At 33.1% G+C, this 13,603-nt stretch overlaps 1 protein-coding gene across 10 annotated transcripts in view; it reads right to left on the bottom strand.

The window, feature by feature from the left end:
* Hecw (Hecw ubiquitin protein ligase) overlaps positions 1-13,603 on the bottom strand; it is a 294,511-nt gene that overhangs the window by 246,934 nt on the left and 33,974 nt on the right. The window contains exon 1 of one of the 10 annotated variants that reach the window (XM_076395712.1): positions 5,016-5,132. The exons of the other annotated variants lie outside the window; for them this stretch is intronic. The gene's annotated coding sequence lies outside the window, so the exon portion shown is untranslated. Of the gene's footprint in view, positions 1-5,015; positions 5,133-13,603 lie in introns of those variants that run through there. 10 annotated transcript variants of the gene reach the window in all.

Raw genomic sequence — 13,603 nt, 5'->3', positions numbered from 1 at the left:
TGTTTAATTATCTTCAGACATAGTAAACATACATTTTTGCGTAGTTAAAACAATGAATGAAAAGCGGATTCATCATTATAAAATGTATGTTGCATCTGTTGACATTACAATTGCCATATAATGTATTTTTACCATTTCCTTAAAATATTATTCAAATAAACAAATCCATATCTGAACGTAAACATGTAACGATGTTTTTCAATGTAACAATGCCATATTTTAAAACTTTATGAAATGACTTTAATTTTAGTGTCACCATATGCAAACAAATCACAAATACCGATAAATATTTTTTTATTTTTTTTTAATTTTATTTATATACCGAGAATATTTATATTATATAAGTCGCATTAGAATGAGGAACTGGATTATTCATATCGCCTTCTGAAATTCAAAACTGCAACCGATATATTGCTTCAGCTATATAGTGAGATGTAAAAGACCTTTACTAAACGCCTCTCGCTTATAACTATCCGATAATTAATCAAACTTGTTTTTCCAATGATTTTTTTAACAGAAAAATAACAATTCAACAACCAATTATATAACAGTCATAATTTCAACATTTTTCAATGATTTTTACAACATATCATACTTAGACCCGAAATAAAATGCACAATAGATGAATTTAAGCTAATAACATATTCTTCTAACTTTTTATTCAATGTACTTGAATGATCCTTGAAAATTATACTTCTCTCATATAAGTCTGGGACAGTTCTTTTTCATAGACCTCCCTCAAGGCGAATTTTTCATGTGAAAAATAATAATCACTTGGTAATAGGCAAACAATCTCCCGGAGTTCTTGGCGAGTGGTACCTTCAGGCGGTCTAATTGTTCACACTACATGTTTGATAAGAGCATGACTGTAGGAGAGCTACCCATTGTAAATTAATTTATGCCAATCCCACCAAACGCACAGCAAAATATTTTAGTTTAACTCGTGTGCCACCAGTTTATTTTTATATTCAGCCTTTTATGAATTTTAAATGGATTTTTGTCTAATGTTTAAATGCTGAACAATAGAAACAGTGTTTATATGATGGCCGAACTCCTATTTCCTATTTCGCTATTTCCATGGTTTTATCCGCCTTTTTTGATAAGTTGCCGTAATAAGAGCATGGTGCAATCTTAACATCCAAAGGACTGGACTTGACTTGATTGGCTGTTAAAACATCAGATCGTAGTTGTTCTCCATTTTTGACGTAAGTATAAACAAAAATGAGTCAACCATTCACAAAATTGACAAATAAGTAATTCTTAATGCAAAATACCAGCGCGCTAGTTCCCTAGCACTTTCACAGCGCCATATACAATTTGTTAGAGAAATACCTTGGAGAGATAATGAACTTCCTTTTATTAGAGAGACCTACCATTCGTTGTTTATTAATTTATTAGTGCCGGGTATAATTGATTGGTATTTAAATTTCAATATAATCAATTACTAGAGATAAGAAGGTCTAGAGAAGAAGTGAATATAAATATATAGTAGAAAATTTAGGTAAATGATATAGGAAATAATTAAACATGTAAGTTTACTATAGTTTTTAATTGAAGAATCTGATGAGTTTAAAGCAAATACAATATTAAGGGAACTTATCTTGAATGAAACTTGAAGTTGATGTATAAAACGGCACGAAAATTCCTATAGAGTATCCATATTTTATATCTGTTTTTCGATATGTTTATCTCTGATTCACAGGTAGCGTAATTTTTTTTTCATCTTTATACACATACAACTCAAATAAGGTTGTATTATTATATTTATTCTTATCTTGATGAAAGGCAATGTGTCTAAAGATGACCTACCCTCCAGTTGTTCTCGACGTTTTGATATACATTGCAAGCATTGCAAATAGATTAAGTGACTTACTAAAATGATATAATGTTGTAGTGGCATTTATTACAGTTACAAGAATACCGTTTATTTATTTAGTACGTTATCTTTTTATATATTAATCGGCTTAGCAAAAAATTTGCCTCCCTTTTTAAGGAAAACGGGAGCACCGAGAAGCTTGAAGTTTGGCACGGTTAAAGCTTATATGGAGGAAGAATTTTTAACCAAAAAAAATACGTCCAAATCAAGCAGTCAGATCAGTGACACATAATATATAAACAAATATTTTAGGCTCTACTTTCATCGGACCTGGCCGATCCGCTGCCCGCTGTCAGCTCCAATGCTACGAGGGTGTAATACGAGCGTGGTTCAAATATGATCGAGACAAATACTCTGACACGTTTATTTACTATTGAAAAAATTTACAAAAATGTACAGTTTTTCTAGGTATTACTAGTTACGCATTTTGTCCATCTTTCCGGAAGTTTTTTAATGCCGGTATCGAAGAATTCCTTGGGCAACTCGGCAACTCAATACCTCGTCGTCGGTGTTGAATCTTTGACCTCCGAGGGTTTCCTTTAGTGGTTCAAACATGTGGTAGTCGCAGGGTGATAAATCCGGACTGTAGGGGGGCATTACTCTCACCCTAATTCCGATATTGTATCGAGCGTGAGACGCGCGTTATCCTGAAGAAGAATCCTGAAGGAATGCTCCTAAGTTTCGAGCGATAAGCGGGTTTCACGTGTGTTTTGAGAACGTTCGAGTAGTATGCAACATTAATAGTACGTTGGGTGTGCAGGAAATCGACGTACATCAGGCCCCGCCGGTCCCAGAACACCGTACACAGAACCTTACCCGCGGACCTGGTTGTCTTCGTTTTGTCTGGCACCCCTTCCTCCACTCTTTAGATGACATGTTGCTTTCGGGAGTGTAATAGTGTGCCCATGTCTCATCTGTAGTAAAGATTCGCGTTAAAAAACCGTTCGTCCCCACCTCGTATCACGTCAGCAAGCAGCGACAAACTTTCAACCGCGTAAATTTTGATCGATGTTCAACAGTTTAGGAACCCATCACGCCGTTACTTTATGATATTGAAGGTGTTTGTGGATGATAGACTCTACACTACCAATACTGATACCGAATTCAGGCGAAATGTCTTGAACATTCATCCTACAGTCCTCTAAAATGAGTTGTTCTACGCGGCGAATGTTGTCTGAAAACTGACGAAAACTATGCCACACTGTTCGTAAGGGACCTAGCTATCACATACTCAAGCCACGACCTCCAAAACATACATGCGCGCCATCTACAGCGTTTGTCTGCATCATATTTGAACCACCCTCGTAGAATACAGGCTCTGTATTGTGTGATAGATCGTTCGCCGTTTCTGTAGTATCTAAAGCGCTGTAAGGCAAAATTTTAGCAAAGAGCAATTTTTGTAGAGCAATTTTACATAGGAAGATTTCATCATGCAAAATTTCATCCTAACATAAATTAACAAAATTTCAGAATAACAAGAATCGTCTGAGCTCTGTTTAAAAGATATTTAAATCTTCGTAAGTAGCTTATTCAGATTCATAATATAAACATAACCAATCCATTTTTAAGTTTAAAATATTTAATTAATTTGCTGTCTGGTGAACTCAGAACAGCTATATCATATCATATCATTGTATTAGAGGTAAGTATAAAATGTATTAAGACTTGTAAATTTTATTGGTATTAACTAATCCATTTCAGGTTTCATTAGTAAATGAATTTCGTAACAAAGCAGGTATTAAATACATTAATTTGTGCATCAAGAGTTAAAATTAATGTTTTAATATTCAATGTTCTCATTTGATGGTGAGTTTTTAGTCCTCATGTGGGACACAAGACAAAGTAAAAAGCAGTAAATTACCAAAATCCATAGAAGACAAATCAAAGATGAGGTACCTGCAATGGTAAAATTCCGGAATATTAAATAAAATCATAACTTGCAATAAATAAATTTACTTTTAGAATTTGACTATAGAAGATTGACTAGTGGATTAATTAAGTAAATAACGATGCAATTTTATTTTAAAATGTAGGTAAATAAATTATTCTTTTATAAAATAAGCCTGGTTTTTAATAAATTTATTGTTTTTTAATATATATTTTAGGCAAACAAAATGTATATATGTATAAAAGATAAAAACTATATTAATATATAAATGAAGTAATGAAATTATGTTGATAAACTGAAACTAACTAGATAGGATGGACACATGGGATAAATAGGGGAAATTATGAATTGTTAATAGTAATTTCGTAAATATTTTAAACCGCTGATAAATATTAAGAAGCTATTTAACGATTAATGGAATAAAATATGTAACTATATGACAATTTAATCTTTGAACCGTTTTGAGAAGTCAATAGTTCATTTAATGATTATGAATACATTACTTTAATATAATTTCCATATTGTAAAAAATAAAGTGCCTAATTATGTTCGTTATTGTGTCAATTAATATACAAAGATGTATTACTTCATTTAATAGTCCACGTTTATGATTATAACATAAAAGTAAATAAAAATCATATATACTTATATTTGATGCTCTGAAGTTGTAGTTCTAAAAATAATCTTACTCTTGATACTTTTGTTATAAATGTTCAGTGATTTAAACTTATTAATACTTTGCTCATTATTGAAACTTAATGGAAATTAGATTTAATTAGAAGCCGTTTAAAAAAGGTTAGTGAGTGTTCTTGAAATAGTTTGCATGTATCTTAATATACATACATTTGTTATTGTAATTAATGTTATATATCAAATATATTTCCGATTTTATGATGAAAATATTGTCAAAACCAATTTTAGTAATATTAACATATCATTTTCAAGTTATTTTCTTTAGCCTATTATGGGCGAAACATGATTAACTGTGATACGATTAGCTTAATTCATGTCGAATTTCTTGTAAATAACGAAATTCAAAAACGTATTTAAAAACTGCAACTTACTGTACCCGAATGCTAGGGTAAATGTAAATCATTATTCACCATATTCGTCACTTCATTCCAGTTAGTTCCAGTCTCGATAAATAATAAATAGTCTGGATGGGCTACAAATGTGGAAAAAAGTAGTATTTGATTATGAAAAATAATTTTTATCGTATTTTTTATGAAACTAAAAAAAATGGGCACTTACCCAAGGCCAGAAACAAGAAAATAAATTATTCAGATTGAAATGAAAATTAACACTGGGAAGATCTCGCCATTTCGTCGAAAATCTCCCGAGCGATTCGCATTATAGATAACGCAACTGGTTATACACTCGTGCATGCCTGAATAATTGACAACAAACAAGAAACAAATCGTGCCCAGTTCTTTCTCAGCAACCATCTGTCCGTCGTCGGCTGAATCTATGCCGACCGCGCCATAAAAATCGGCATGCGAAACGACCCAGGTGTGAATGAAAGTTTCGCAAAACTGGTTCGTATCGCGTACGATTCGATTATGATACCTGTTCCATTCATTGCGACGAACCCATTGACGAATTCAATTGCGACAGTGGCTTGCCTTGAAAACGACATTAAATCGAACAACAACAATAAAAAATGAGAGAGAGAAAACGTTTCGAATACCGAAAATTGTTTATTGTACCTTTGCCGAATCGGATGGGCGGTTAACTGTGTACCCGATCGGTTTGTCGCTGTCGGAATTAATGCCGATAGCAGGTGGATTTATTTGATGAGTTTATTGTGCCATTTTATGTTATTATAACTAAATGATGCTTTATCAGAATCTTAACCCTGTTTAATAGGAAAATGAAATACTGTGCTAGTATTTAATTCTTACAAATTTTGATGTGAATAGGTATTTATTCAAAAAAATTAATGCAATTTAGTCAACAGTTTAATTTGTTTGATAAATTTATTGTGTCATTTCGTTAATTCTACCGGAACCTAGAAATTCCTAGGGTTTAAGAAGAAACTAAAAGGTTCCACGGGAAGCACGAAGCTACATCTCTCTAAAACCCCGAGGCTTTGAGGCTACTAGATCGACAACACATCATTGGCAGACTAAAGGGAACTCTCTCTGAAAACTCTGCTTCTGTAATATTATAACACAAGATACAACACAACTGTATATAGCTACATGAACTATAGTATATGTGAACTCATACATTTTAAAGTTAATAAGACCAGTTTTAATGATGAAATACACTTTTATTGAAATTTATTACAGCTAAATGATTAACTGGCGAGTGACCAATAAAACCAAATTTGGAGAAAGACAGTCGCAAATGTTAAACAATCACAAACATAACGACCATGCCCCGGCAGGCCGCGACTAGAACCCGCGACTATCGCAACAGCAGGACCATTCTGTCACCTTTACCACTGCGCCACCAAGCCGACTTAAAATAAAAATCTAAATATTTGTTAATAAAAAATTGAAAATATTGAGCCAATAATTAATTTATACCATTTCTCTGAGATGGCTATATATAAAACAATTTTTAATTGTTTAAGTTGTTCATTTACTCAGTGGGCTATAAATCTTTCTTAAAATAACTACTATATAAATGATGTGTGGAAACGTCTTCAGACTTTATTAAGTGATATCCAGTGTAGAATATGTTATTCTAAATCTTACCCTAAGTCTATATATGCCAGCATCAGATCGAATGGCGTTAAACATTTTAGTCTACGCACTTCACTATTATGTCGTAGATTTAGCTAATTCACAGCATATTGGGGTGTACTGACATTCTTTGAAAGTACTTAACACAAACACTTTGAATTACACTCTGTATGGGTTCTAAAGATATATCACGCTGTATCACTTCATTAGAGACACATTAGCACACATAGGTTTAAATATTGATTCATGCAGCAATACCTTATTATCTAATGATAACTTGAATTTATACCCAATGAGCCAATACCAATACGAATTTGATATGGTCCAAGTTCAAGTTGTTTTCGTTTTACAAGGGTTCTTGTTCTTGTTCTTGTGGTTCTTCCTAGTTAGTATAGAGCTCTGCCAAGATATTTAGCAGCTGTCGGGGGCTCAGGTCAGACTTAAATACTCATTTAAGTAATTAGAAAAAATTCTTTTTCAGACTTTTCTTTATATCAAATAATGGTTGCAATTAATTGCCTTTGAATTTATGTGAGTAATCACCAACTAAACTTGATAATATTATATAAAATATTGATATTGATAGTTCTTCAAATATTTATAATGTATGTATATATTACAACCTTGGTAATAACCCATTGAACTGAATATCTATTAAAACATTTCCATTTCAATGTATTTTGTATACCGTATTTGGTAACTCTTAACAACTTAAACCTGTTTTTAGACGTAATACTACTTTATTCGAAATATATGAAGAGTGTATATAAAAATTATAATTGCAGCCGCTGAATTTCAGCTAAAAGGAACATTATTTAATGGTAAGATAAAAAACTATCTAATACCTTCAAAAGGTTTTTCTAATTGTATATTTTCTCCATATTCATTCAGATTAAAGAAAATCAACTTAAAAATACAATGGAAATTAACCCGCGCGGTATAGAAATATGTTACCTGAAAAAAGGCTCGTTCTTTCTCAAGAAGAACGCGGTCTTTTCATTAAAAATTAAAGCTGTTAGTGACAGGAAAGGCAAATTATCCTTTTCGAATTTAAAAATGCGAACATACCTATTGAATATAAATCATCAGCAATGCATGAATGAAAATTGTTTTTTAAATTGGTTTCGTTGCTCATTCATTCGTCAAGTTAATTACCGACCAGCGATCATATTGTCATTGATAAGGGCGTCATTTTAACATCATTTATTTTATAAAATAGAGTGTACAATGTAACGCTTGGGAAAGGTGTCTCAGAATGTTTCAGTGCCGGTGAAAGTTTTCTGAGTAATTTGCGATACAATCTGTGGAATAATCAAGTTATAAAGGGAGTTATAAATGCTATAGACAAACATGATTGGAAGTGAACGCTTTTGGGATTCGAGGACACATCGGTACCGCTTCATACAGTTTATATCTCTCTTGAAATAATAATATGTCTCTTATTATTCATTTTCTTAAATAACATATGCCGTTGTTCGCATTTGCTTCGTAGTAATTATTTAATGTGTTGAATATGATCGAGTATTTTTTTCAAATCTTAATTTCTAACTAATTTGTAATATGCCATATATTCATGATCTTATGAGTCGATTCTTTACGAAAGATTCTTTACCTATGACACCGCGCCATGTTTTGATAAATATTTGTATTACCGTTAAGTGATCGATAATCCTATTAGGAGAATACTACTGCATTAAAGTTTATTGAGAGTTGCCCTTAATTAATTTTATAGTATCGTAGAAAACGTCTACAGATAAGCAGCAATTATATTTTTAATTCAAAATATATTTTTAACTGTTAAATCAAATAGAGCCTGTTGACTGGCAGATTCATTATTTTATACATGAAAATATTGATGCTAATATTTCGACTTTGTTTCCGCCGTATAACCGTGTTTTAACTTGTCTTCCTCCTGTTAAAATTTTACTTAACAATGACAGAAATTATATAGACCTATAAAGTTTTTTTAAATTGAAGCTCCATTATGAAAATTCGGTGTTTTAGTCATAGCACTTTCCATTTCAGACAATTTACAGATTTCATCTCCAAACCACATATCTTTTGGCTAACCACAAATCAGCCCATTTCTAATTAAATTAAAAATAATGTTCGGCTTCAATAATCCTAATCATTTACTTACTACATATTATTTGTATGTCATACCGTACGTCATATCCTTTACTTAATTTTATATTAGATATATTTTGGATTATATGATCAATACGAATACGAAAGTTAAAAGGATAAAAAGTACTGTTATTATTATTACAGATGCGTTATTTTGATGGAAATGTAGCGACCTTGAGGCATGTCGAATGTTACATACTGGAATAACGGTCTACAAAATACCCAGAAATGTAATCCCAGATGTTGAATACGGGCGGGGTGCCAGCAGCGCCAACTAGAACCCGATAACGAATAGCTGGCAACCCCGAGACGTTTATCTGGGATGTTATTGAAAGGTATTTCTAATCAATCAATAACCGACCATCGTTTGGTTTAGACGTGCCACCATCGACTGCCCAAGCCTCGTCACCAGATAACACCGCTGCCATCCGTTTTATCTATTTCGTATGATCCACATTTTTATATTATTTTAATAAATAACGGTCACATAATGTAGACACCACTGTTTCATTTCGTTTACCTCCATTCACCGAGTCATATCATTTACCCTAAAGAAATGCTAATAATCTGGATTTATTGTTATGCCAGTTTGGAGACAATTTAGGAACATAATTCCTTTTATATCGCTAAAAACTTAAGTTAACATTTTCTTGTCTAATATTTAAACAAGAACTCGCTTCACACCACCCATTAGCTTCTCGTTATGTTTATATATTCTTATCCACAGGCATGAAACGAGGCACAAAATCCTTTTAATCATTTTGTCAATGACTTTAAATTGAATTAAAACATGATACTGTGACTATGTCCTTATAAAAAATGATGCATTAAAATGACGGATTTTAAAATATTATAATTTGTGAACAATACATTAAGATATTATCATATACATACACATATGTTGCATCCTTTATTTTATGTTTAACGCCCCGTTCGACTAAAAGAATCCTGCACATTTAGAGAGCAAACAAGTGTGGGTATTAAACCGTAAGCCCACATTAGTAGAAGAAAGACAAGACATGAAGTGGTCATTGTGAATTGAAGTCGGTTGTGTAAACAAATTCATAAAGTCAAAAATCTTAATCGACAAATATCACCATAAAAGTCCGGATAGAAAGCGGACAAGCTCTTGCGGTATTTCATTATTTTCATTTATTATTGTTTTATTACGAAACAAGACCCAAATAATTTTAATATAGAACCTTGAATAAGATCTCGCTCTTATTTATGTGAAAATTAACAGTTTTTTCAAAATTCTCATAGAAAATGTAATTCTACTATGTTTAGGACTACTAGTACTATGTTTATGACGGCATTAGAATACCATATAATAATGATAACTGTGAAACTTAACCAGGTCATTTCAATCAAATTCTACGGCCCACAAATACAAGAAAAATAATTAGCATATACATATTACAATAAGAATATTTAATTTTGTTTTTATGTTGATGAAAAAAATCTTCATAATTTGTTCTGCTAAAGTAATTTGATAAGAGTTGGTTGTACTTAAATGAAAGTAACACGTTCTATTGAATTATAAATAACATAGATAAAGGTTTCTCCGATCCGATCTCCTACCTTGACGCGAATGTTTCACCATGAAAACAGTTCGCCATAGATACTACGCTGCCAACTACGTTCGTTCTCAAGTGCCTCCGAGTTATCTTTTAAACCATCTAGTCACTCCTAAAATATTCACGTAAAGGATCAGCAAGATTCGGAACAAGAAGGCCCCGGGTTTCGATAATATTTCGATAGCCCCACTCAAAAATCTTCCCTACGAGCAGCTCGCCGAATTAGGTAATATCATCAACGCCATTATGAGGCTGCAACACTTTCCATCCACATGGAAACATGCATTCATTGCAGTTATCCCCAAAAAAGGAGCTAAGTCATCACCTTCTGACTACAGACCTATCAGCTTACTAAGTTCCATTTCCAAACTTGCTGAAAGAGCAATTCTTTATGCTCTTAATGACTTTACGAAGACAAACAATATCATTCCAGATGAGCAATTCGGGTTCCGCGCCAATCACTCAGCCCTTCATCAGGCCAATCGGTTGGCCGCAAAAATCAACTGTGCTTTTAACCGAAGTGAAAGACTTGGAGCGGTCTTCTTGGACTTAACCAAAACATTTGACAAGGTTTGGCACGAAGGCTTAGTGGCGAAATGCATTAGATTGCCGATTAGGTCTACCTGATGACCTAACAGCTCTTATCAAATCATTTCTGTCAGGACGATCGTACCAGGTGAAGATTAAAGATATTCTCTCTAGCCGGAAAACCATCGACGCAGGAGTTCCACAAGGCTCCCTCCTAGCACCCGGTTTTCTTTCAGATATCCCTAGGAGACCACAAGTTGAGGCAGCTTTTTACGCAGACGACACTGCTTACTTTGCTTCTTCAAGAGTAGCACCGCACATCCGAAGCAGACTCCAAAAACAACTCGATGAGACGGTCCACAAACCTACATTAAGTAAATTTCTGGAGGTTGCAGGTCAACCCAGGCCATCTTCTTCCACAAGAAGCGTTTTGCACCGAGCATTTCGCGTCTTTAAATCGAGAACGCCGAAATCCCATGGTCAGAAGAAGCCACTTATCTTAGTCTTATCTTCGATCGCAAATTTAGGTGGAATTCGCACATTCAAAAGTCCCTCCATAAAGGTTAAGGTATTGTTAATTTGCTGTTCCCGCTTATCAACCGGGCCAGCAAGCTTCCTCTCTCTATAAAATCTCTCCTGTACAAGATGCTGGTTTGCTCAGTCGTTCTATACGGCTCCAGTGTCTATCTAAAATAGGTCTCACCTAGCCAGGTGGAACGTCTCCAAGTCTTTCAAAACAAAATTCTCAGGAGAATAATAAATGCCCCCTGGTTCGTCAGAAACAATCAAATTCATAGAGAAACAGACGTCCCCCAAGTTCACGATTTTATATCCGAGGTTTACTCGAGATATTTCTCCACTCTTCATCTCTCGGACAATACATGTACTACCGAGCTGGCGGATATTTTAGGCCAATAACTCATTCGGCTCTTCGTAGCCTTATTCTATCACAGCCGACACTACCCCGTCGTGCTCTAACTTCAAATTGTCTCGACCTTCTCCAGCGAGCGATTAACTCATGTACCGCAATCTACGTAGTGTGATAACGATGCCACGTCCTTGCCTGGCACTTATGTCTCTTAACGGTGTTATCGGTTACGGGCACCCTCCTTACTAACAGTAAGAAGTATCAGTTAGGGTCAGTGGATCAGCTGATAGGGTGGGGTTTAGTGGGTAGCCCAGAGGCAGTCTCCACATAACCAGTCCAACTCGCTTATTCCAGCAGGTCTTCCCGACCAGGTATCCGTAACAGGATTCCCCTACTCGGTTCTAGGCCACAAAAAAAAAAGATACTACGCTTGGACCACCACTGTTTTAGCTTGATGCTATCGTAAGTGATCTACTTTAGTCAGCATCCGTTTTTTGCTTCGATTCTGTTCGATTCACTCGCGGAAATTCAAGCTTCTTTATGCTTGCAGTCTTTTCCAAATAATTCCAAGCGTATAAAACAAAACAAAATAAACAGAACTTGTGTTTATATAACGGTCAACCTTTCAATATATATTCTTATTATACGTTATTTTATACACATTTTCAAATATTTGCGTTGAGTATAGTACACCGTTGATCACAAAACATAGGAATATAAACTAGGAACTTAAATGGGAAGAGATAAGATTTTTTTTCTTTCTTTCAATTTATTATTTATTTTTTATATCGTTATGTTTCTTTTCTTTTTTTTCTGTTTTTGTGTATAATTTTAATGAAATTTGTATAGGAAAGGTAAATAAAGTAAATATTATTTGTTTATATATTATTTTATATTTGAATGTTGTTTTCCAGGATGTGAAGGTTGAAACAAAACGAATTATTCACGCATTATGTCAGCAAATGGTAATCTTTTTTATAACGATTTATTATGTACATCCTGAACAAAGGCAATGCAATAAGTGTTATTTATTCTGGTGGACGAAAAATGTAAATGAGATTGCATAGGACAAAAAAGAAAAATGTTGCACAGCTACATATAATATGGATACTGACTAATTAAATACCTATAAAAATATATAACAAAGAAAGAGGTAATCAAAATTGTAATATATAATTACTATATTCAGTAAATTCAAATATTGTATTTTTAAGTATATTTAGAATAAATTATTTTTGAATTTGCAGTTTTTTTACTTATTTTACTTGTGCGGCCTCAGGTGGTTTGGATGAATAAAACTTGGTTACAACCTTATACAAGGGAGATCCAATTTCAAATCTGTTTATTGCGTGACCTTTGACAAAACCACTGTCAAAAATGTCACTTAAATTAAATTTAACACAAAAAGGCAACTTTCTAATGCCATCTAGTACAAACCAACCAAGCTGTTACAGCGTAAAAAACAATGTATTAAAACCATCTAATGAAAAATAACGGATTCCTTTTTACCAGACCTAACAATATGATAAAATCACGTTTAATTAGACAATGTTAGACAATAAAGTAATAAAACTAAACTATTCACATCTATTTAATACTAGTTAAAAAACATTATACATTAATGACGGAAAATAAAAACACATTAGATGTAAATATAAATTTAACAAAAGCAATTCATGTGAATAAAATACGCCAAAAATAAACACCGTGCACCAAGTAAATAAAGTTAGATAAACTATTTAGCAAACATGACTACATAATTATCCTTACCTAAAAAATAAGTCCTCATAATAAAAAGGCTTCTTTGCTCTCAAGAAAATAAAAAAACATAAATTCTATATTAAATATAATATAACACAATCATAAATTCATCAGTGAATTAGTATTATTATGCAAAAAATAACGATTCCTTGATCAATCAAAATGACCTCTTTCATGTCTGAATCATCGGAACTCCATTAAAATATTTGGGAACATTAAACAATTAGCAAAAAAGAGCCACGCAATACTCTCATCATCTTATTTATAAAAACTCTCTGTTCATGTAAG

Source organism: Rhynchophorus ferrugineus, unplaced genomic scaffold (assembly GCF_030347505.1).
Source record: "Rhynchophorus ferrugineus isolate W39M unplaced genomic scaffold, kcgeb_rfMv2 rfM2, whole genome shotgun sequence".
Classification (NCBI taxonomy): Eukaryota; Metazoa; Arthropoda; class Insecta; order Coleoptera; family Curculionidae; genus Rhynchophorus; species Rhynchophorus ferrugineus.
This window is presented reverse-complemented; position numbering and strand designations above follow the sequence as displayed.